The following is a 24,043-nucleotide window of genomic DNA, read 5'->3' on the forward strand; positions in this document are numbered from 1 at the left end:
CATGGTCCCGGCCCAGGCATTCCTTCTCCACTCCCAGCCCTCTTCACTGCCCGCAGGGCCAACACTCCCCCTTTGCAGCACATGGGGACTCGCTGGCTAAATATGACCAAAATCCCCCTTGACATTTGGGCCGGCTCCGGGGAGCACATTGCTGGAGGGCTTAGGTCAGCTGGTAACTCACCTAGTGGCCAGCCTGGCCTCCATAACCGGCACCCGACTGGGCAGACAAGGCCGAGGCTGTTTGCAAGAAGCAAGAGCCTGGCTGTGGGGCCTGCGTGTTCTGACCCCCACGCTATAAAAACAGCTGGTGGGGTGGAAAGGAAGTTAGGTGGGACAGCCCCAGGCTCTTCCAGTTTCAGAGAGAATCAAAACCCTGAACTCCAGAACAGTCCACAGACATTGCCCAAATCCTTCACTGTGCCCAGCTGCATCTCGGTGTCTCATCTCTGGAGAGAGGACTGAGACACAGGACAGTTAAGGAACTTGCTTGGGATCACACAGCTTGGTGATCAGGACATAAGGCAAGGTGGGCTCTCTGCAGGTGAGGCTGGGTGTCTGCCCACCAGACTGCCTGGTCCTGGAGGCTGTGGCAAAGGCCAGGGGCGCTGGCATAGGTGAGAAAGAGTACTTTGGTCTATGGATCTGCTTCCAATGGCACTTCACACTGTGTAGACGGCAGCCAGGCCTCCCTCTGCTGGCTTCAGAGTGCTGCGCACTGGACTTGCCTTTGCAGGTGGTGCTGAGCTTGGAGGCCCATCTGCCTGGTTCTCCTGGGGCTGGGGCGTGGCCACAGGCCTGGCCTCGGTGCAGGAGCAGCCCAGCCCATGACAGTGCTGGTCCCATCCTTGTGCTCGAGCTGCTGAGGCCTTGTCATGGAGGCCATGGAGGCATGGGCATGGTTGGTGCCCAGCACACGGGTGGTGTCACTCTTCACAGTTCACGGATTCCCACAGCATCTCTGCCATCACCATTTTACAAGTGAGGAAATGGACTCTGAAATCCGGGGATTCTCCAAAGGCCCCCGGAGGGCAAGCAGCCAGGATTTGGACCCAACACACAAAGAGATGTGTCCATCCCATGAGTCACTCAGGGGTGGAGCAGCCATCTGAACCATTCTCACCTGGATGAGACATGAGTGACAGGAGGAAAGCCATCCACAGAGCACCAGGACCACCTGCAGGAGGCGCCGTTCTCCGGATCCCGGTTCCTGGGCCCACACATCACTTTCATCCTGGGCACCCCCACCCCCCCACACACACACACCACATCTTCATGTAGGGCAGTGATGGCGAACCTGTGACATGCATGTCAGAGGTGACACGCGAACTCATTTTTTTGGTTGATTTTTCTTTGTTAAATGGCATTTAAATATATAAAATAAATATAAAAAATATACATCTTTGGTTTACTGTGGTTGCAAATATCAAAAAATTTCTATATGTGGCACAGTACCAGAGTTAAGTTAGGGTTTTTCAAAATGCTGACACACCGAGCTCAAAAGGTTCGCCATCACTGATGTAGGGGGTGGGGAGGGCAGAGGGAGCACTGCCTTCAGCCTGGAAATGAGAGACCAGCAGCAGCAGAGGGATGCGGACTGAGAGGCTGAGAGTCCGTGAGGCTCCCAGGGCCTGACAGACACCGGCATCCGCATGTGCAAGCGCCACTGGAGTCCCGCTGGCCTGCGTGTCACTCCGCCTCCCTGAACCTCTGCTTTCTCCTCTGAGTCAGAGAAACAATGCCTCCTCACAGCCCGGCTGAGAATGTGGGGCATGGAATACACCTTAGAGAGCCCGGACAGGTTCACTGATGTGCAACAATAAGAAGCTGAGGAAGAGCAGGCGACGAGCATTCACGCATGGAAAGCAAGGGTTGATCTGTGGAGCAGCGATTTCCAAATGTCTGGCCAGGAGTTTCTGGGGTGAGCCTCACTCCTCGTCGCTGCCTTGCCTGTGGCCAAAGTCCCACGAACCTTCGTAGACTCTGAGAGGTGTGGCCTGTCTTCTATGACACCCCGGTGAGATGCCACCTGGGTTGTGATTGAGCCCATCAGTAACCATAGCCAGGCCATGAAGCAGGCCCTGGGCCTTGCCGGGTACATCCCCACATGCACCTTCCTGGGTGACTGAGCGGAGCCCTGCTGGGAGCACTGGGTGTGGCAAGCCCAATTTGAGAGGCTCCCTAGGGGCTCAAGAGAGGGGGCTGGGAGAGGCCCATGGGCATTTTGCTTTATTAAAAGTGACAATGCTGTGACTGGCTCTGTACAAGCTGACACAGATGACAGAGCCCCGTCCTGCCTGCTACCCTGTTGGGCTCCATGAGGCTGAGGAGGGAGCAGCAGGTGGTCCCCCTGGCATGCTGTGGAGCCAGGAGGCCGAGGCTGGCCATGAAAGCAGCAAAGGCCCTGCAGAACCATCCCCCAGGGGGCTCAGGTCTTCGCCTGGGTAATGACAGAGAGAACACGGGCTCTACCTCAGTTATACGCTGGGAGAGAGCGAGCTCAGCAGTCCAGAGCTCTGCCTCTGTGGGCCTTGATGAGGTGGGACCTGGATTCTAATTCAGCCTCAGAACATCCAGCTGCTTAAGTGGTCCTTCAAGTGTTGGTACACACATCTGCCAGTGGGGGATGATTGCTCCTCAGAGTCATGTGTGAGCATCCTGTGGGTGAGCGAGGGGTGGGTGGGGTGGAGCAGGGTAAGGAGGGAGAAGAAATGCCTGGGCCCTGCATGCAGAGTCCTGAGGAAGCCATGGGGTTATTACTGGTGTCATGACCCAGATGTTGTATATAGTTTCCTCAGCCCTTATGGAGAAAGGCAAGGTAATGTGATACTCACTTTACAGATGGGGAAGCTAAGACAGAGAAGGCTGTAGGCAGAATTTGTTTAAAAGCTCACTGTTAGTAAGAGACAACACGAGGTCTGAAACCCTGATTTATTTAACCAGAAGCCTGCACTGCTATTTACCACCTTTACAGTACCGCAGGAATTGTGGTTTTATACTCCTGCTACTGAGGATGCTGGTAGAATTGTTTTTTTCTAGTGTAAGACTTAGAGTAGTGATGGCGAACCTATGACACGCGTGTCAGAGGTGACACAGGAACTCATTTTTTTGGTTGATTTTTCTTTGTTAAATGGCATTTAAATATATAAAATAAATATCAAAAATATAAGTCTTTGTTTTACTATGGTTGCAAATATCAAAAAATTTCTATATGTGACACGGCACCAGAGTTAAATTAGCATTTTTCAAAATGCTGACATACCGAGCTCAAAAGGTTCTCCATCACTGACTTAGAGCAACACGCTTGCTTTGATGCAATCAAACCCAGCCATTATAGAGCATTTCAGAGATGAGGAAGTATTGCCTTATTCCACCCTTCATGCCACAGCCCCATCCTCCCCCCCAAAAAAAATTGAGGTGAGTTCTAACAAAGATGCATATAATAATATTATGAAACCACAGAAATAAAATAAGTTTGGGAAAAAAAGCAAAAGTAGAGAAGTAATAACACTCATATCAACTGAAGGACCAACATAGATGCTATGATTGAGCTGTGAGTTTCACTCTGAGCTTTAGCATAAAAAAGATTCCTTATTGGTTCCATCAACCTCATAGTCACAAAGGGAGCCTGCTGGTTGCTCGAGAAACCCAAGGTTCCCATGGTGAAACATGGCAATGCCCTTCTTTTGTGGATGTACCTAGGGCTTCTAGAAATTTCCAAACACAAACACAGTACTGGACCTCCTCCAACTGCCCCTAAGGTGCTCCCTCCATGGAAGGGAGCCCTCGATTGCACAAGGCTTTTGCATTGCTGCAAAGAGGCAGGCTATGCCCAGGCAGCTGGTCAACTCTGCTAGTCACTGGACTAGGAAATTTATCTAGTGGGGACCATCCATCAGAAGGTTGTTTGGTTTTTTGAAAGTTCATAAAGGAACTTCAATAAACATTGGAGTTGGGAAGATCTCCAGAGGAAGCTCTCATGTCCTGCCGTTCAACATCAATTACCCCAAACAGGAAGACACCAATTATGACCCCCTCAGGAAGAGACATACCTTGCTCCACTAAATAGAAAGTGCAGTTACTTGATTACTCCAGCAGGACAAAAGAAGATTTTCTTCTAGCCCAGCAACAAGCCCAGCCAATGGAAATGCCACAGCTCAGCCAATGAGAAGCTGTCGTCACCTGAACTCTTACTTTCTTCCAATGAACTTGCATTTTTCTCTTGCTGATGACTTTCTTGTCTCATCCTTCTTTTTACTCCTTGTGTAGCATCTAGGAGTAGCTCTCTGTTTGCTAGATGAGATGCTGCCCAATTCACGATTTAATAAAGCCAATTATGTCTTCAAATTTACTCAGTTAAATTTTATTTATTAACAGTTTCTAGGCAACCAATCAACGTGTCTCTCTCACATCGATTTTCTCGGTTGACTGGGCTCTTCTGGGGGGTTGTGGTTTAGGGTGTCTCATGCAGTTGCAGTCTGATGGTGGCTACGCTGGAAGGTGTGAGGACTCAGCTAGGCTGGACATCCAAAATGGCTCACTGACACCAGCTGTTCAGGTCATGGACTGGGAACTCAGCTGCCATTGTCAACACCACCTGTGGTCTCTCAGGTGGCATGGAAGTGAGTGCCAAGAGAGCATTCCAAAAGCGAGTTTCAAGAGGTCCAGATGGAAGCTACAGGCTTCTTTTGGCCCAGCCTCAGAAGTCCTAGAATGTTACTTCCCACTGGCCAGACAAGTCTGAGACCAGCCTATTTTTAAGGAGATTAGATTTCTCCTCTAGACACAAGGGGTAGCTTGTCCTCATAGGGAGGTAAAGACAAGATTGTGGCAACCTGGAACCCTCCTGGACCTGCCACGTGGAGTGCGGGAAGCTGGGATGGTAGGTTTCTACAGGCCCTGTTTCATGTTGCTGTTGACAGCAGTGAGAGTGGTGAGGATACCTCACATTGCGCTTTAGAGAGCATTTTTGATATCCACATCGTTTGCCAGTGAGTGAGTACAAGGTTAGTAAGAGGCAGAGTGCTCTTGCATCTACCTGTGTCATAGAGGAAGAGGCAAGCTCAGCGACTTCCTCACTTGACACTGGTCTTCTGCCATCGGCCCACGCTCTAACCCATCATTCTGGCAGGAGATTCCCGCGCTGGATTCCATGTCCTCTCCCCCAGTGGCTTCTCCCCAGTCGGGCAGCAGGATCACTCCTGGGCTCTCACTTTGCTCTCTTGCTCTTTGGCAAATGCTCGGCTAACGGGATTTTCTTGCTTGTGGCACAGGACTAGAGAGTACACAAAGGAGTCAGAGAAAGTCGAACCTCCCTGGGTGGTACATGGTGGGCTCTGGGCAACTTCCAGCTGCCCCACTGCACCTCCCTGGCTATCACTGGCTACTTCTTTCTAGACTAATGGCCTAAGGGGAGCACATATCAAGGCCTAACTTCTGGGCAGATCCCCAGCCTCCCCAAGAATACTCAAATCACTCAAGGGTGTGTGTGTGTGTGTGTGTGTGTGTGTGTGTGTGTGTGTGTTTAATGAGTTTGTTGATATTTTAAAAGAGATTGCATTAATAGGCTTTGTTTAAGCCTCTCCCTTACTTCCTCTGCATCTGACCCATCTAGGGGTGGTCTGGTTTCAGTTAAATAAGGTTTGTATTGGGGCCAACACAGGTAAAGAGCATCAGTAACACTGGCTGGAGGCCCATGACTGTGACAGCCAATCTGGAAATCATGGGTCTGAGCACCAACAGCATTGATGGCTGACCCCTCAGTGTCACATACAAGCGACGCTGTCCCTGAGACTCAGGAGAACACAGCTGTCACACACATGCCCACCTTGAAGGAAAAGTGCTTTGTCTATGGAGTGAGCTAGTGCCAAGGCCAGGCATAGGAGCAAGAATGGAATTTTCACCCCAAGAAGTAAACTCTGCTTTGACCCTGGCATAGGGTTAGAAGGAGAAAACTGACAGCACATAAAGAGAATTAACCTCTGCAACATGACTTCCCTCCCCAAGAACACAGCCCAGGAAATGCTGCACCCTGTTGCCAGCATGCACGTGTATGTCCTGCCTGGACCTGGAACAACCAGCAATCCTATATAATAAGAGAGGAATATGCTAATTAGCCATTATGCCCTGAGGAGTAAGGACCAAGTGCGTCATGACCAGATCATGGATCAGCAGGAGGGTGGGCCAGCGAGGTACAAGGGGCTGCGGAGAGCTACAGGAGGAGGCAGGGCAGCAAGCTATGAGGGGGGGGAGGGGAGAGGAGAGCGGGGGACCTACAGGAGGGTGGGCAGTAGGCAGAGAGCTACAGAAGGGCAGCAGTGACCTACTGGCGCATGGATTCCTTCACAGGGCTACTAATAAAATATAAAATGTACAGAGCCCAAAGCCACAGGTAGGGAGATCCAGGGCATGTGGTGGTTTCCAGTCTGGACTGTGGAATTCTGCTGGGCACTGAGTCCTACAGCCTCTACCCTTTCCAGATCTTTCCCAGATTCACCAGCGAATCTCCCCATGCATGTGATAGGGAACAGCAGGGTAGTTCAGAGCTCTAAGACAGAGAAATGAAGACTCAGCCAGGTAACAAAGGACAGGGTCTTGGGCGTTGCCCAAATCACTGCCCACTGCTGGAAAAATTAGCAGTCTGAAGTAGACAAACTGGTGGGGTCCATGGGCTCTATGCTCAAAGGAGCTGCCTGGAATCTCTCTGGCTCTCCTGTGGCAAGAAATATAGAGTGGGCTGGCATCAAAGGGTACTCACAACTGGGGAAGCTATTAAAGCTCCTGGGGGCAGGGGTACGGTCCCCACTCACCCAGACCCATGCCAGTGGTCTGAGTGTCTGCAGAGACAGTGGCCCTCACATGGCTTTCTGGATTAATGTTTCTTTAGTTTTTCTTCGTGTGACAAACCACCCGCAAAATTCCCCAGAGAATTAAACATTTTGTTATGTTCTTTCATGTTTTTGTGGTTTGCGGGGCTCAGCTGAGTGATCTTCTTTCATACAGTTGCACGCAGGTGTCGTCTGGGGTGACAGATGTCGTGTGGGGGCAGCCGTGGGCAAACTACGGCCCGCGGGCCGGATCCGGCCCGTTTGAAATGAATAAAACTAAAAAAAAAAAGACTGTACCCTTTTATGTAATGATGTTTACTTTGAATTTATATTAGTTCACACAAACACGCCATCCATGCTTTTGTTCCGGCCCTCCGGTCCAGTTTAAGAACCCATTGTGGCCCTCGAGTCAAAAAGTTTGCCCACCCCTGGGCTAGAGTTATCTGAAGCCTCACCTAGGCTGAACATCCAAGGTGCCTTTTGTTGTTGTTGTTAATCCTCACCAGAGGATATTTGTTTCCATTGCTTTTCAGAGAGAGTAGAAGGGAGGGAGGGAGGAAGGGAGAGAGTGAGAGAGAGAGAGAGATCAATGTGAGAGAGACACATCAACCGGTTGCCTCTGCACCCTCCCTGATCGGGAGCAAGGAGAAAACCTGCAACCCAGGTACATGCCCTAAACCAGGAAACAAACTCCTGACCCTTCAGTGCCAAGGCCAATGCTTAACCACTTAGCACACTGGCCATGGCCAACATGCCTTTTTTTGCTCCGTGCCTGGCATGTGGCATGTGGGCCAGGATGGCTGGGACATCGTCGGCTGGCTGAGAATCTCTCCCTGCACAGGTCCTCTTCATGTGGCTGGCTGGGCTTTCTTGTATTATGATGGCTTCAGGCTGGTTGGACTTCTTACATCATGCCAGGTCCTCTAGAGCACGTGTTCTGAGAGACCAAGGCAGAAATTGCAAGACTTCTTATCACCCAGGACGAGAAGTCACAGTGTCACTTCTGTTGCATTTCATTGGTTTCATTGGGCAGATCAGCCAGATTCAACGTGAGAGAAGATTGGAGGAGGATACGAATATTGGGAGGCATGTTCCTCGGGGGGCACATCTTTGGACACCAGCTATCCCAGGTAGAAAGAGAGGGACTAAGATGGAGAGATTCAGAAACCTTTAATTCCCTCTTACATTCACTGTGGAGGCAGAATGGCCAATGGGGGTCATCGAAGGCACTACCCCTGACTGGTAGGTGAACTCTAAAGCCCTGGGGTTCTGAGGCCATGTCTGGGCAGGCGCCCTGGTTCTTTGGTCAGCCCACTATAGCGATGTTCTGAAATGTTCTTCAGGCAACAGTTCCCAATTCCCATGTGTCCTGCTATTTTGTTTCCATAGCAACTTCTCAGTATCGGTCCTTGGCTCTTTATTTTTTGTAGAAATTTTCTCTTTAATTGCTTTGATTGTCTCTAGTTACTCATTGCTCCAATCCATAGAGCACATGACTGCCGGGATAATTATCATCAGATGTTGCTGTTAGCTTTGTATTCTCCTGCAGTAGTTATAAATGAAGTATAGCACCCAAATGAGAGGCTCTAGATCAGCGGTTCTCAACTTCTGGGTCACGACCCCTTTGGCGGTCAAATGACCCTTTCACAGGGGTCGCCTAATATCTGATATCCTGCATATCAGATATTTACATTACGATTCATAACAGTAGCAACATTACAGTTATGAAGTAGCAACGAAAATATTTTATGGTTGGGTCACAACATGAGGAACCGTATTTAAATGGCCAAAAGGTTGAGAACCACTGCTCTAGATACAGTGGTTCTCAACCTTCCTAATGCCGCAACCCTTTAATACAGTTCCTCATGTTGTGGTGACCCCTAACCATAAAATTATTTTCATTGCTACTTCATAACTGTAATTTTGCTACTGTTATGAATCATAATGTAAATATCTGATATGCAGGATGTATTTTTATTGTTACAAATTGAATATAATTAAAGCATAGTGATTAATCACAAAAACAATATGTAATTATATATGTGTTTTCTGATGGTCTTAGGTGACCCCTATGAAAGGGTCGTTCGACCCCCAAAGGGGTTGCGACCCACAGGGTTGGCGACCCACAGGTTGAGAACTGCTGCTCTAGAAGAAGAAAGTGCATCAACTCTATATGAAGGGAAGTCACTTATCTCTATTTGATCCATTAGCACTATAGAAGGCTTAGAGGGCTTTACTGAGTTTTCTGATTCAATTCACCTAATCATAAAATTCACCCTTTAAAACTGTATAAGTTAGTGGTTCTCAGTATAATCACAAATTGTGTAATTATTACTCCTGCCTAATTTTAGAATATTTTTATTATACCCTTAAAAACCCCATACCCATTAGCATTCACTCTCAGTTCCCTTCCCCCCATAGCCATTGGCAATCACTAATCCGCTTCCATCTCTATGGATTTGCCTATTCTGAACATTTCTTATAAGTGGGATCAACATATGGCCTTTTGTGACTAACTTCTTTAACTTGGTATAATGTGTTCAAAGTTCATCCATGTTATATATTAGTACTTCAAATGTTTATGGTTAAATAATATTCCATTGTATGGATATGCCACATTTGTTTATCCATTCATTTGTTGATGCACACTTGGGTTATTTCCACTTTTTTTGTCTATTATGAATAATGCTATTATGAACATTCACATACAAGTTTCTGTGTAAAACTGTTCTGTTTTTTTAAAATACATTTTATTGATTTTTTTACAGAGAGGAAGGGAGAGGGATAGAGAGTTAGAAACTTTGATAAGAGAGAAACATCGATCAGCTGCCTCCTGCACACCCCTTATTGGAGATGTGCCCGCAACCAAGGTACATGCCCTTGGCCGGAATCAAACCTGGGACTCCTCAGTCCGCAGGCTGACCCCCTATCCACTGAACCAAACCGGTTAGGGCAGAATGTCAGTGAGAATTTTTGGTGACCAAAACCAAGCCCACTTGTCTGCTATTCAACAACTACTGGAACAAGAAGAAAAAACTCCCTTCTAAACTAAGTAATGATCAGAAAGAAAGCAGAGTGGTATTGATGCATGAGGTCCATGAAAGAAATACCCAAACTTGCAGAGAATTTTTGTGAGTTTATTTGAGCCAAACTGATGACAATTGCTGGAAAGCAAAATCTCAATGGTTTGAAAAAATGTTCCAAGGAACGTCAGTTTTGCAGCTTATTTTATACATTAGAATCAAAGGAGGAGGCATAAGGGGGTTACATAAAATTCATTGGTGGTAGATTAGAAAGGTCAGAGGAAACAAAGAGAGAAATCTGTGAGATTGGATAAAGAATAAATCGGAGAAACACATGCTTCTTTCACATAGGTAGGTATAAGATAGCTACCAATAAACATATATAGAACATAGATAGGGATTTAGGAAACAAGATAACAGATATCTCATGCTCTGATGGGAGGTTGTACTCTGAGGGGTCTGGAAAGGAGATTACTCTGACATTTCAAAAGTATGTTACCTCAGATGCAAAAAGGCAACAGACAAGCTTACCCAAGATAAAGATTGACCTTTGTCAAGGAAGCCACAGGCCTAGGACTAGGACTTGACTACCCACTATAGCTCACTTTTTGTTAGGAATTGTTATGTTTGACCATCCAATGTGGTTACTTTTTGTCTCTGAGTTCATAGGGTATGCTATGCAGGCCTCTCCTGAGCTTGTCAGGTTTAATATATGGCCCTTTTTGTCCACAATAATATGAGAATTTAAAAAAGGAGGGAAAGGCTAAGACAATGGGCAAGTGAAAAATACATGCTCGAAGCATGATATCATCCAAGCAAGTAAATTGGGGGGGAAAAAAATCCATGAAATCAATAAAATTAAAGAAAATGTCACCTCTCTGAAGTAAGAGCTCAAAGAAGAGATACAAGGGTTTGAAGAGGAAATGATGTAACAACCAAAGGAGATTTAAAAATATGGCCCTGTAGCAATAAGATTCAAACTTCATAGAAAGAAAAGTTACATAAAAGTAATCAAAAAGAAGACTGCATCTATAGGCAGTGACAAGAACAGAATTGAGAAAATTAAGCAAAATGAAATAAAACAATAAAGAGCTAAACTGGATTAGAAGAAAGTGATATTTGACAAACAGACAAATATTGTCTGATATACAAATAATTTTTTGCTTGAAGACAATAGCAGAAGAAATATAATTGAAAAATGAAGATATAGAGGAAACTTTCCCCAAATGAAGGAAAATCTTAATTTACCTAAAATTACAAGACCCATAAAAATCATTGTAGAACAATAAAAAAATGAGAGACATTTTTATATAGACACCAAAAAACAAAATATAAAGAAATAACTCAATGGTTATCCAGGTTTTTAAAAATATCAACTCAATTACAAGGAGAGAAATTTCCATTATAATGGCTGGCAATTTTCATAACAGGATCATTCAAAGTTAGAAGACAGTATAGTAATTTTTTAGAGTATAAAAATACTTACAAATTAAATCAAATTAAGCTTCCATTTAAGAGTAAATAATAATGATGATCATAGTCAATTTTACTGAATTCCAGACACTATGTAAGTGCTTGTGTATATTATCTCATCTAATTATCTCAATAACAGCATGAGGTGAAAATCACTATTAGCCACATTTTAAAAATGAAGTTCCTGAGACCTAGGGAAATTAAGTAATTTCCCCAATATCACATAGCTTGAAGTGGCAGAACCAGGATTTGAACACAGGTGTCTGGTGCCAGATCCTACTTTCCTAAGTCATCCTATTTTCAAACTTGTAACAACCCAGGGATATAAGCCCTTGAAAATCTACCAGAAGACAAATGCCTGTGATACAAGAACTGAATGGGAAAGGTGTAGTGGATAGGAGCAGTGGTGAGCATTGAGCCCATTTTAATTTAGAATGGCCACAGCACAGATGTGAAGAGAATGTTTATTTAATTAGGTATGTGGTTGGCAGCCCAAGGAGCCCTGCCTCCTGCTATTCCTGCCCCCGTTGGAGTCTCTCTCTTTTAAGCTGGGCCTAGATGCTTCTTTGCAATGAAGAGAGAACAGCAAACATAACGGATGTCACTTCCAGGATTAGGCTACAAAAAGACTTCGCCCCTCCTAGTGCTTTCTGCCTTAGGAGCCCCTCCTCTGAGGAAAACTCTTGAGCCTTGAGATGACCACATCCCAGGCAATACCTTGTGAGACACCTTGAGTCAAAAGCAGAAGAGCCAAGCCAGGGCTGCAGAACTGGTGTGATAATAAATGTTTGCTACTTTAACTCACTAAGTTTGGGGCAATTAGTTACACAGCAATAGATAACTAATATAAGATTCAAATATCATAAATTTAGTCCCAGTAGCATGAAAACTCTTTCAGATCTACCATTCTAGAAAGACCAGTCCGGTCCCAAAGAGAATCCTGTTGTGTGTATGTTTGTTTCAGGGATAGAGAGGGTGAAACCCCACTTCCTTCTGCCACCCTGCCACTTCAATCAGAGTAACTCTACATCCATGTTCTGCTTAGAGACAGTTTGTGTGTTTGTATGTGAATGAGCACATCACTGGACCAGCAGCGACAAAGATAGTGACCACAGTAATCACCATGGCTTCCATTTAGCAACTGAAATAGAATTAACCTTTTCTTTTAAAAGAACCTCTTTTATTATAAAATAATACCCATTAAAAATATAGAAAATAAAAATAAAAATAATTTTTGGTTGTGCCACAGCTCCAACATTAAAAAAAAAATCTTTCCTTTTTTTTAATGCAGCCTCTTTTATTTTTACATCATTACTGGCAATATGCAAAATAAGTATAAATTTTTAATCTTCCACTAGAGGCCCGGTGCACAAAATTCATGCACTGGGGGCGGGGGAGGTAGGGTCCCTCAGCCTGGCCTGGGCCCTCTCACAGTCCAGGACCCCTCACTCCTTACTGCCTGCCTGCTGACTCTTTACCACTCAGTTTGCTGCTCCTTAGCGCTACCATGGAGGTGGGAGAGGCTCCCGCCACTGCCGCTGTGCTCACCAGCTATGAGCCTGACTTCTGGCTGAGTGGCACTCCCCTTGTGGGAACGCACTGACCACCAGGGGGCAGCTCCTGCATTAAGTGTCTGCCCCCTGGTGGTCAGTGTGCATCATGCAACCGGTCGTTCTACCGTAACTGTCACTTAGGTTTTTATTATATAGATATTTCACTTAATGTTGTTATATCATTAGCATCTTTGATTTTTTCATACATTTCTTTAGTTAGTCTAATAATATTTCAACCACGTATGCCTATCTGGGGGCATGAAGGTCGTTTCACATGTGGCTGCAGGAGAGCTTGGCTTATGCTTGTAACTCTTATAGATAACACTACAGTATAGGCCCTGGAGCATGTAGCCTTCAGTGCGGTGTGTTCCTTAGAGTAAATTCCCATACGTGGAAATAATGAGGTGAAATAGATGCCTGGGCCTGACACTGAACGTCAGCTTGTATTTCCGAAGTCCTGCCTGTTTGCTCTTTCACCCCCGGGCAAGGAGGCCCCCTTCAGACACTCTGCCCATCCTTTGCGTGCTCCCCCAGAGGAGAGAGATGTTACTTTAAGAGGATTTTACTTTTTGTTCCATTGATAGCTAATGAGTCTAACCCTTTCCCTCAATGGTGTAACCAAGTAATGATCTGTTTCTTTTGTGGTCTATGGATCCATGGTCCCCAGCCTTCAACCCAATTTTATTCTGTTCAGATTTTTAGCTCTTGAATCAAGCACTGTCCACCACACACTCAGTCTTGATCAGTGTTCTGAGCACCCTGGGAGTCTCCAAGATTAAGATCTGTCCCCACTAAATGAAACTCCTGAGAGAAGGCAGGGCTGTGCTTCCCCCCTGTGTTTCTGCAGTGCCCACACAAAGCCCCTGCCTCGTCTGTTCAGGGAATGTGTTGAGGGAACATGTGCCTTCATGCTCATGGTATCTGATGAGTCTTGCTTTGAGATGTTATTTTCATCTTGGCATCTTGACCTCATTCTCTGGTTTCCAAATTAGGGCTGCTGCTAGCTTCAGAAGTCACCCCAACCTTCTTCCATTTCCTAAGAAGTCAATATGTCTAGCCACCCCTCCACCACCACCCCCAGCCCCACATTAAAGAGAATTCAGGAACCTGGATGATCCCATTTCTCAGTTACAGGCTTCATTTAGCCCATGCCCTCAGGCATCCACAGAGACGTTGTCTTGGGCAAACTTAATTATTGCATCAGAAGAAAAAACATGTTCTCATGTTAGTCTTGGGGAGGGAGCAAAAGTCGTCAAGGCTTCCTGTAATTTTCATTACCAGTAATGACATTTTCCACAATTTTGAATTCACTGAGTTATTTTTATTCTTTTTACATTTCTTGTCTAAAGGGCAACAGAATCTATGAAGTGAAGCCTGATAGCAGATATTATAAATTCAAGGAATTGTCAGGAATTTTGAAAGGTCACCTAGTCCAGCGGTCGCCAACCGATGGTCCGCGGACCACTGGTGGTCTGTGAGGTCCGAAAGGGTGGTGACCGCTGGTTTAAGGAAACCTTTGGAGCAGAGCCATGGCTAAACCCTCTGGCCATGAGACCTCATTGAACTCAGAGGGCTGACTTCCACGGCCTGCCAGGAAAGGGTCCCTTCTATGGTCTAGACACTCCCCCGATCAGGAAGGCCTCCCCAGGTCTCATAGTCACCCTTTAGAATAGCAGTTGTGGCGGGAGGCTGCCGGTTTCCTGTCAGAGCCCTCAGTGGGGCAGGGCACTGAAGTCACCTGGGAGCCTTAGGGCCTGATGTCCATGTCACACTCAGATTAATTAAATCAGATTTGAGGGTGGGGAAGCCAGAAATCTGTTTGTTTTAATGATGTTCATATGAAACCAGAGTTGAGGCCCACAGCTCTGTCTCTGCCGATTTGTCAAGTGTTTCATGTGGAAGGGACATTAAAGGAAAGGACTATAGGTTCCTGGTTCCCACCTGTCTGAACGTTAGGATCTCCTAGAAAGATTAAACAACTTGTCCATGCCCAGCCCTACCCCCAGGGGTTCGGACTGACATGGTCTGGGGCCTGGCAACTCTTTGAGAGCTTCTGGGACTCCCTGTCTACGACTGAGGACCACCCACTTGATCCTTTATGAGCCGTCTTTGTCACCAGACCTGCAGAGGGCTCCAAGAAAGAGCCACACGTACAAGAGCACCCATTTGCAAGGGACCTGAGGCCCATCTAGAGACATCCTAGTGGATCATGGAACCTGATTTACTTCCACCAGCCTATTTATAAAACAGAGAGCAAATGCTGAGAGAAGCCTAGTGACTGGCCCAGGACCAGGACTTGGTGGCAGCAGCATACCAGGGACCCTGAGTTCTGCTGTCAGCCGGGAGGTCTTCCATAGTCAAGCTGCTACTCAATGTGAGTCACTCAGAAAGATGAAGTCTCATTGCCTGGAGTGGCAGCCAGATACATGGTCCCCCCCGTGCAAGCACAAGTGTCTGAGAGAGGGAGGCAGGGAGGAATTTTATACTCACAGAGGAGAAGGTGATGTAAAGACAGAGCAGAACGAGATTTGAAGATGTTGATCTTGAAGATTGGAGTAATGTGGCCACAAGCCAAGGAATGTCAGTAGCCATCAGAAACCGAGAGAGGCAAGAAACAAATATTCCCTTTGAGCTTCCAGAAGGAGCAAGGCCCAGCAACACCTCAATTTCAGACTTCTAGCTTCCAGAACTGAGAGAGAATAAATGTCTACTGGGTTAGCCACCAAGATGGTGGTCATTTGTTATAGCAACCATAGAGAACTAATACACCTAAATAACAAACCTTTCAGATTATGAAATAGAAACTGGAATACTTGTCTATGTGACTAGTTCTAACCCACATTTTCCTGGGCTACTAATTCAAGGAGGTAAAGTGAAAATGGGTGCTTGGGGTTTAAAACTTCCTACAGGGTTCCCCAAAGTTGAATCTAGCCCTCCTGTTGCTTTCATTGGTCTTTCAGAGAGCACCCCTGACAACCTGGAGCACCAGACATTGCCTTCTTCCAGGTCTACATGCATGAAGTGTGTGGGCTGCAGTACACACCTGGCCACTGCGGTGCTGCTGAAGGGATATGACTTGCCTCTTGTTCTTCTTTACCCCTAAGTCCAGGCCCAGGGACAGGGACACCCTGGCCAGGCATAGGAGGAGTAGGAGGGCTGCACGGGTCTTCCTCTGCCTCCTACAACTCTCCTTTATGTAGCCTCGAGCTCACCAGGACCCCTCCCATTGACCAACATATATGTTGAGTCCACTCATTAGAAGCAGTTGGAATTTCACCCTTTAGAGCTCAGCTCAAAGGTCCTTTTCTTTGAAACCTTCCCTTACATCCCAGACTAGGTCACGGGGTCAGGTTGGTCAGTGGGAAACAGATGGCATATTTAAATTGGGTAATTTGATGAGGGTTCAGTGAAAGGACCTCTTACAGTGTGTGGGCCAGGGTAGGGGAAATCCACAGGGGCGGGTGGTCCTCTGAGTCACTAGGCTAAATTATTGGGTCCGGATCTCTACTACTCTGCCCCTGGGAGCGGGGCAGGAGTTCTCAGAACCTGAATGCAAGCGGGCGCAGACAGGAGCAGAGCCTTCAGTAGAAGATGTGGCCAGCCCAGGCCTGCAGCAGGCAGGGAGACAGGGGAACCAGTGCCCACTTCCCCCTCCGGCCTCCACCCTTCGGTCTTCCTTGGTGCCCCCATCAGGTGAACTCAGCTGGAAGCCACAGGCCCTGTAGGGACTCAGTCTGCATCCCTCACATCTGGGCCTCCGGCATCTGTGTGACTGTGCGACTCTTGTCTTCCCCCACAGGAGTGTGGGTCCCTCGAGGAAGGAACATGGCACGTCTTGTTCACTGGGTGGTGCCGGGCGTAGCTGGAGGTCGCTGACATTTGCTGACTGACCAGTGGGTGCTGCAGAAACACGTGGGAGTTGGACCACCCTGGAAAAGTGTCATTAAGGAACCCAGAGAGGGAATCACAGCCTCTCACTCCCCAAACGAGAGGCCGGCCTCCTGTCCTCTCATCTCTTTACGTGACGCAGGAAGCCTCAGAAGAGGGGGCCACGGGGCAACCACCGCCTTGTCTCCAGCTCCATGGTCACAGCGCCCTAATCCCAACAACACTCTACATGGGGAGGGCCCAGCGATATGGATATTTCCCCAGACATGTGGCTGCTCCCCTGAGATGTTGTGGTTCTCTCTTTTATTTCCCTTGTTCTTCTGCCCTAACTCCTCTTATGTCCCCTACTATGGACTGAATGTTGGTATCCCCCCAAAATGCACATGTGGAAACCCTCCCCTCCCATGTGAGAGTATTTGGAGGGATCTTTGGGGTGATCAGGTTATGATGAGGTCAGGAGGGTGGAACTTGAACTCTGTCTCTCTCTGCACTGTGTGAGGACGCAGCAAGAAGGCGGCTGTCTGTGAAGCAGGAAGAGTCCTCTCGCCAGAGCCCGACCACGCTGGCATCCTGATCGTGGCTGTCCCAGCCTCCAGTGCTGGAGAAATAAAAGGTGTTTAAGCCGCCCCATCCACGGTGTTGTGTTAAAGCAGCCGGAACTGACTCAGAGTCCCTGACAGCCACCCTCAGGCCCCGCATCCCTGAGCCGGGACTGACCTGCTCATGAAGCTCCCCCTCTGTCCTGCCTGTGTGGCATCTGAGAGGGGCTGGTTCCTGCCTGAGGGCGACATGTCCCTGCCTGAAAAGGGCACCATATGGTCGGAGGACTGGCTCGGTTTCCCACGTGGTAAAAGCTGGCCCTGGAGTGACGAGTGTGTAATGCAGGAGACAGACTTCTCCACCCTCAGGGGCAGCTGCAGGTCCTGGACCTCTGAGCTGTGTCTTCAGAGGGTGAGGGGTCAGGCCCACCGGATGACAGGAGAAGCACCTGCGGCTCCGGCTCTCTCCCTGGCCCTGCACTTGCTGAGCCTGTGCTGTGGGCAGGCTGTGACCTGGGTGCTGGGCTCAGGGGGGGAGAAACTTCCAGGGGCTCATGTCTTGTCACCAGACAAAGATCCAAAGGCCGTGCTAGCCATGTGCTGGGATGGGGGCTGCAGGTGGGGGAGGGGGACAGGGAGTCAGAAGCAACCTGGGGCAAGTAGGGAACTTGAGCTGGGCCTCAAGAGGACCAGGCCACTTTCCTGGCTCAGGAAAGAGGCCCCTGGAGTCCCTGAAGAGAAGCTGTGCCCGCTGAGACCAGCAGACAGGCTCCTTACAGGGTGGCTCAGGGCAGAATGACCTTGAGCCCCAGCCTCAGGTAGGTCTCTGGCATTCTTCTGTTCTTGCTAGCCCCTTCTGTTTGATCCCTATGAGTAAACAGCTTCTGTTTCTCCAAGCAAGTGTCCTTCACCTCACTGCCATTAAAGTCACTCATTTTATATCTAAAATAAAATTTAACTAGACATCCTTTTAATTGATCTGGCCGCCCAACCTGGAGGACAGTGAGAAGTCACAGGTTAGGTGAAGGGCTTTCCACAAGGGCCCCTGAGAGCTCCAGGGTGCTCAGGAGAGGGCTGCGCTGGCCTCTCTGCCTGAGACATGGGCCGCGCAGCAGTGGCCCTCTCTCCTGCGGAGAAGATAGCGACCTGGGCCCCTTTCCCAGAGATAAGTGTTGACTAGGCTGTGATGGGGCTGGGGAATGGGCAGTTTTAAACCATCCAGGGCAGTGATTTGAATGTGCAGCTGGGATTGAGAACCACTCGCCCGAAGAATGGGAGCCTCTTCTTTGCATGCCAGCCTGAGGTGGGAGACACATTCCAAGTCCATGCTCTCCACCTTGGGAAACCAGGCACCATCTCACAGGTCTTATTTTTGTATTTTTCAAACCAATGGTCTTTGGGGGAATTGAGTGCTGATGGGCTTGAGAAAGAGTAAAAGCACTGGCTTTCCTTCCTCTTGGAGCGCCAGCTCATGGGAGCAGGAGGAACTTCTACAGCGGCTCAGCTGGGCTTGGGAGGGAGGCTCTGACTGCACCCATGAGAGCTTTAGAAAAAGGTCACGAGGAGATATTAAATGTCATCACTTTCAAATTGCCATATATATATATATATATATATATATATATATATATATATATATATATATTAGTTGGAATAATTTGAAAAGCCACTTGAGAGATAATCTGAAGATGTGTGGACAGCGCATTATGCAGATGCACACATTGGACCCCCCTGACTTCTTCAGCAGGAAGAGAGGATGGTTGTGCTGGGGGTCGGGACTCAGGAGACGAGATTGGTGACAGGGAGATCAGGCATGATGTTAAGCCAAAGGAATATAAAACCACACATAAAAATCATCTTGACTATGCAAACATCAAGAATATAGGCCACAATTTTAAAGTATTTCCAAGCATAATTGAGTTGCAAGTTGCCTTCTCCCTGGAAGTACGATTTTCACATTTGGCAAATAAAAAGATAAAAATGCTCAGTTGCATTTGAGTTTCAGATAAGTGACAAACTTTTAGTTCAAGTATATCCTAAATATTGCATGGACCATACTTATAGTAAAAAAAGGACTCATTATATATCTAAAATAAAATTTAGTTAGGCATCCTTCAATTTATCTGGCAGCCCAGCCTGGAGGACAGTGAGAAGTCACAGGTTAGGTGAAGGGCTTCCCAACAAGGGCCCCGGAGAGCTCCCAGGTCGCCCAGGAGAGGGCTGCGCTGGCCTCTCTGCCTGACATGGGCCGTGCAGCAGTGGCCCTCTCTCCCAAGCCTTCTGGCCAACAATTTCCTTATTTCCTAGACTAAAGTGCAGCTGCTTTCGTGGATACATCTAGTTCATGTCAATGGTAGCACTAATGTTTATTTGTGTTGTGTGTCAGAACTCTCAATGGTGTCATAGTCTTAACCACAGCTATGCATTTGTATCCCTGATGGGTCTCCCACAAGGGTCAGCTTCTTCTCTTTTTTCCCCCCCAATATATATTTTGTTGATTTTTTACAGAGAGGAAGGGAGAGGGATAGAGTTAGAAACATCGATGAGAGAGAAACATTGATCAGCTGCCTCCCACACACCCCCCACTGCGGATGTGCCCACAACCAAGGCACATGCCCCTGGCCGGAATTGAACCTGGGACCTTTCAGTCTGCAGGCTGATGCTCTATCCACTGAGCCAAACCGGTTAGGGCAGGGTCAGATTCTTAAGACACCTTCTCTAAGGTGAGGACTATTCTCAACACCCTTTTGTGGGTGAGGAAACTGGTGCTCAGAGGAAGGGTGAGAACTTGCTCAAGGTCACAGGCTGGAGGGTGGCGCAGCTCATGGCCTCCCTCAGGTCTGGCACCAGGAAACATTTCTCTGCATCATTTTATCACTTTAGCCTCTGAAGCAGTCTTGTAAGGTAACCACTGGGATGAGAAAGCAAAAGCCCCTGAGTTCCCCCCACCCCCTATCCCAGCACAATTCCATGGGTCTCTTCTTTCTTTCTTCCTCCTATCCGCCCCCCGCAATCTCCTTTCTCCTTTCCCTTTCCCTTCTCCTTCTCTCTACTTTCCCCTCTACCTTTCTCCCTGCCCCCCCTTTCCTTCCTCTCCTTTTCTCTCTTCCTCCTTCCAGCCCCACCCCCCAGCTGCAATGAAGGCTTTTGGAATCTTCATATCTGTTAGACTCCCCTCACTTGCTCTGGGACCTCAGGCAAATCCCTAGAGCTCCTATTCATCGGTGCTCTGCCCATAAGACAGGAAGAAGAACCCTGCTGCATGTGCTTGGCTTTGAGGGGCAGCCTTCCCCACCGGGCCTGTGGCCTGCCCAAGGAGCTTTCAGGGGCCTTATTTTTTCGACACATCTTTTCCCATCGTCCAGGGCTTTAATGACTGATTCATGGCCCAAATGAAAACAAACAAAATAGTGTGCATTATGCTGTTGAATTTCTGGCTTGGTCTTACCAATCTTACTTCCTCCAGAAAGAACCAAGATTGAGACTTTTAAAGAAAACCCCAACAGACAGTCAATTGTATTTATTTCTCGGCCGGATCCTTAAACTAAAGTCTTGTTGCAAAGAAATTGCTTCCCACTTTTCTCATTTCTCTCAGCCCCTTCAAGGTCTTTCACTAAACCAAATCCTGAAACTTTCTTGGAAATCCAGAAAATTAAGTGAAACAAGACCACTGTAGAAACCTAAGAATATATTAAATGGTCTGGCACAAATTAATGAAAACCTCTTTACTTGTAAAAGAAAAATAAAGATTCAGTTCATTCAAACAAGGAAAGCTCTGTGGAGGAAGCATACATTTTCCATTTGCCTTCCACACCTCCCGGTGGAATGAGCAGTAAGTGAGAAGTACGCGCACTCCTGAGCCTCCAGTGGGAGGAGGGAGGAGAAGAGGCGTCCAGCACAGGGCTGAGTCTTCTCAGGAATGGGGAGAGGGAGCATCATTTCCATTTTCCAACGAGGAAGCAGGCACTGAGAGGCACAGAGACTTTCCCAGAGCCAGGAAATTGTGATGGTGGGCCTGACCGAGGCACTGAGCTTTCCACCACACTCGCCTCCCTGGTAGGACAAAACCTCCAAAGTCTAATGGAGCAGGGATTCTTCAAAGGGGAGAACTGGCCTTGGACCTGTGGTTGGCCATGAACCATTTCTGGGGTCTTCCCTGTGGTCTCACTTTCACTGCTCTGGGGAAGCCTCTGAAGATTTCTCATCATCTTCAGAGTCATCCTTGGGCCCCTCTCCATTCCCACTTGTCTCTCTCAGGACCAAGTATAATATTTTTTTCAGCTTCAGTATGGAGGGGAGGCAAAGACCAGAGATCCCAGGCATCAAATAAGCTGTTTTTGAATTCACTTCTTGAGCTTGGTGACCTAGGGCAAGTCCTTCCTTCCTCCCTCCCTCCCTTCCTTCCTCCCTCCCTTCCTCCCTCCCTTCCTTCCTTCCTTCCTTCCTTCCTTCCTTCCTTCCTTCCTTCCTTCCTTCCTTCCTTCCTTCCTTCCTTCCTTCCTTGAGAGAGGAAGGGGAGAAAGAGAGAGACAACCATGGAAGTGAGAGAGAAACACTGATCAGTTGCTTCCTTTACTTACCCTGACTGAGGATCAAACTAGCAACCTGGGTATGTACCCTAACCAGAAATCAAACCCACAACCTTTTGGTTACAGGATGATGCTCCAACCAACTGAGCCACACTGGTCAAGGCAGGGCAAGTTATTTAACCTATAGGACTTAGGCTCCTCCTATGCAAAGCAGGTACTTTGATTGCCACTCACAGGCTCTTGTAAAGATTAATTACGCATTGGTGATGCTGAATAACAATCTCTTCCTAATCCATTGAGGACTCCATACCCCATCTCCTCTGAGCCTGAAAATGGTCCAGATTAACCAGAGCCCTGATGAGTGGGAAAGTCTGTGAAGAAAGTTTGTATGCAGAGGTCCACAGCGTCCCCCCCCCCCCGCCTCTCTTTATCCCCCCCCTTTTTTGTACTTTATTGATTAAAGTATATGTTTACTTCCCCGCCCCCCTCCCACCATGACCTCTCTCTGCCACTCCCATGCCCCAGCACATGCCCTCACCACCCTAGTGTCTGTGTCCATTGATTATTTATGCTTATATGTATGCATGCAAGTCCTTTGGTTGATCTCTTATCCCCCTCCCCCCTTCCCCTGCCTTCCTTCTGAGGTTTGACAGTCTGTTCAATGCTTCTCTGTCTCTGGATTTATTTTTGTTCATCAGTTTATGTTGTTCATTATATTCCACAAATGAATGAGATCATGTGATATTTGTCTTTCTCCAACTGTCTTATTTCACTTAGCTTAATGCTCTCCAGGTCCATCCATGTTGTTGCAAATGGAAAGAGTTCTTAAATAGACATTTATCCAAAGGGGATATACAGATGGCCAAGAGATATATAAAAACATGCTCAAAGTCACTGATCATTTGAGAGATGCAAATCAAAATGACAATGAGGTACCTCTCACACCTGTCAGAATGGCTATCATCAACAAATTAACAAATGGCAAGTGTTGGCGAGGATGCAGAGAAAAAAGAACCCTCGTGCACTGCTGGTGGGAATGCAGACTGGTGCAGCCACTGTGGAGAACAGTATGGAGTTTCCTTAAAAAAATTAAATATGGAACACCCATTTAATCCAGTAATCCCACTTCTAGGAATATAGACCAAGAAATCAGAAACATCAATCAGAAAGGATATATGTATCCCTATATTCAAAGAAGCACAATTTACAACAGCTAAGCTCTGGAAACAGCCCATCAGCAAATGAGTGGATTAAAAATCTGTGGTACATCTACATGATGGAATACTACACAGCGTCCCTCTCCTGATACAAAGTAATGAGGCATCTCCAGTCGGAGACTCAGCCTTGAATGAAATGGAGTCCGGGGTGGAATGATTTTCAGGGATCTTTGCTCTCTCCCTGGGGTCAACAGGAGGCCAAATTGGCACATGGAGAAATGCTCTTCTCATAATTAGGGATCCATTGGGACTGACAACCAGGCCACTGTTGCCTGATGCTCAAGTCCCCACCAAGAACCTTTTGGAAAAGTGAAATCCTAGTGACACCCAAGGGTGGTGGTGTGATCAGTTGAGGTGACAGACTCTCTAAGCTCTGGGAAGAATGGTAGAGGAAGTTCACACTGTTCCCTGGCCCCGGCCAGAGGCAGTGCCCATGCCAGGCATCCTGTGCCCAGTGCTCCTGCTGCTGGCCTGCCCCCCATCCAGCCCACAGCCTCTGCCAAAGGCTGAAGTCACGGCCACCTCCTCCAAGGCCCTCTGTGGCTGTGCCAGGAGCTGGGCATTAGCCTCCTTTCACTTCTTTGGAGGGAATGAATTATGGCAGGGTCACTTTAACATCAGTTAGAGATTATTTTTGGAGACGAAAATCTCTTTAGCAGCTGGCATTGGAGGTTACACAGCGACTCTGGGATACTCCAAGCAGACCTGCCAAGGGGAGGTTGTCATCAAATGGCACTCTGGGGACCATGTTTACAGACTCACCTTTGGAATACGCTGCGGTGAGCGTGCTCCAGCCAGGATGGGGCCCTCTGCTAGCACAGGACACACCCTCATTTACGGTGGGGTGGTGCCCAGGGGCGAATTCATGGGTGGGAATGGAGCAGGATCCAGACACATCTACTACCTCATGCAAGTTATCTAATTGCACAAGGGACCCAGTGTCTGGGAGACCGCATGCCTGGCTGGTCCTGAACATTTCAAAAGTCCAGGTCTTTTG

This window comes from Myotis daubentonii, chromosome 13 (assembly GCF_963259705.1).
Source record: "Myotis daubentonii chromosome 13, mMyoDau2.1, whole genome shotgun sequence".
NCBI classification, from domain to species: Eukaryota; Metazoa; Chordata; class Mammalia; order Chiroptera; family Vespertilionidae; genus Myotis; species Myotis daubentonii.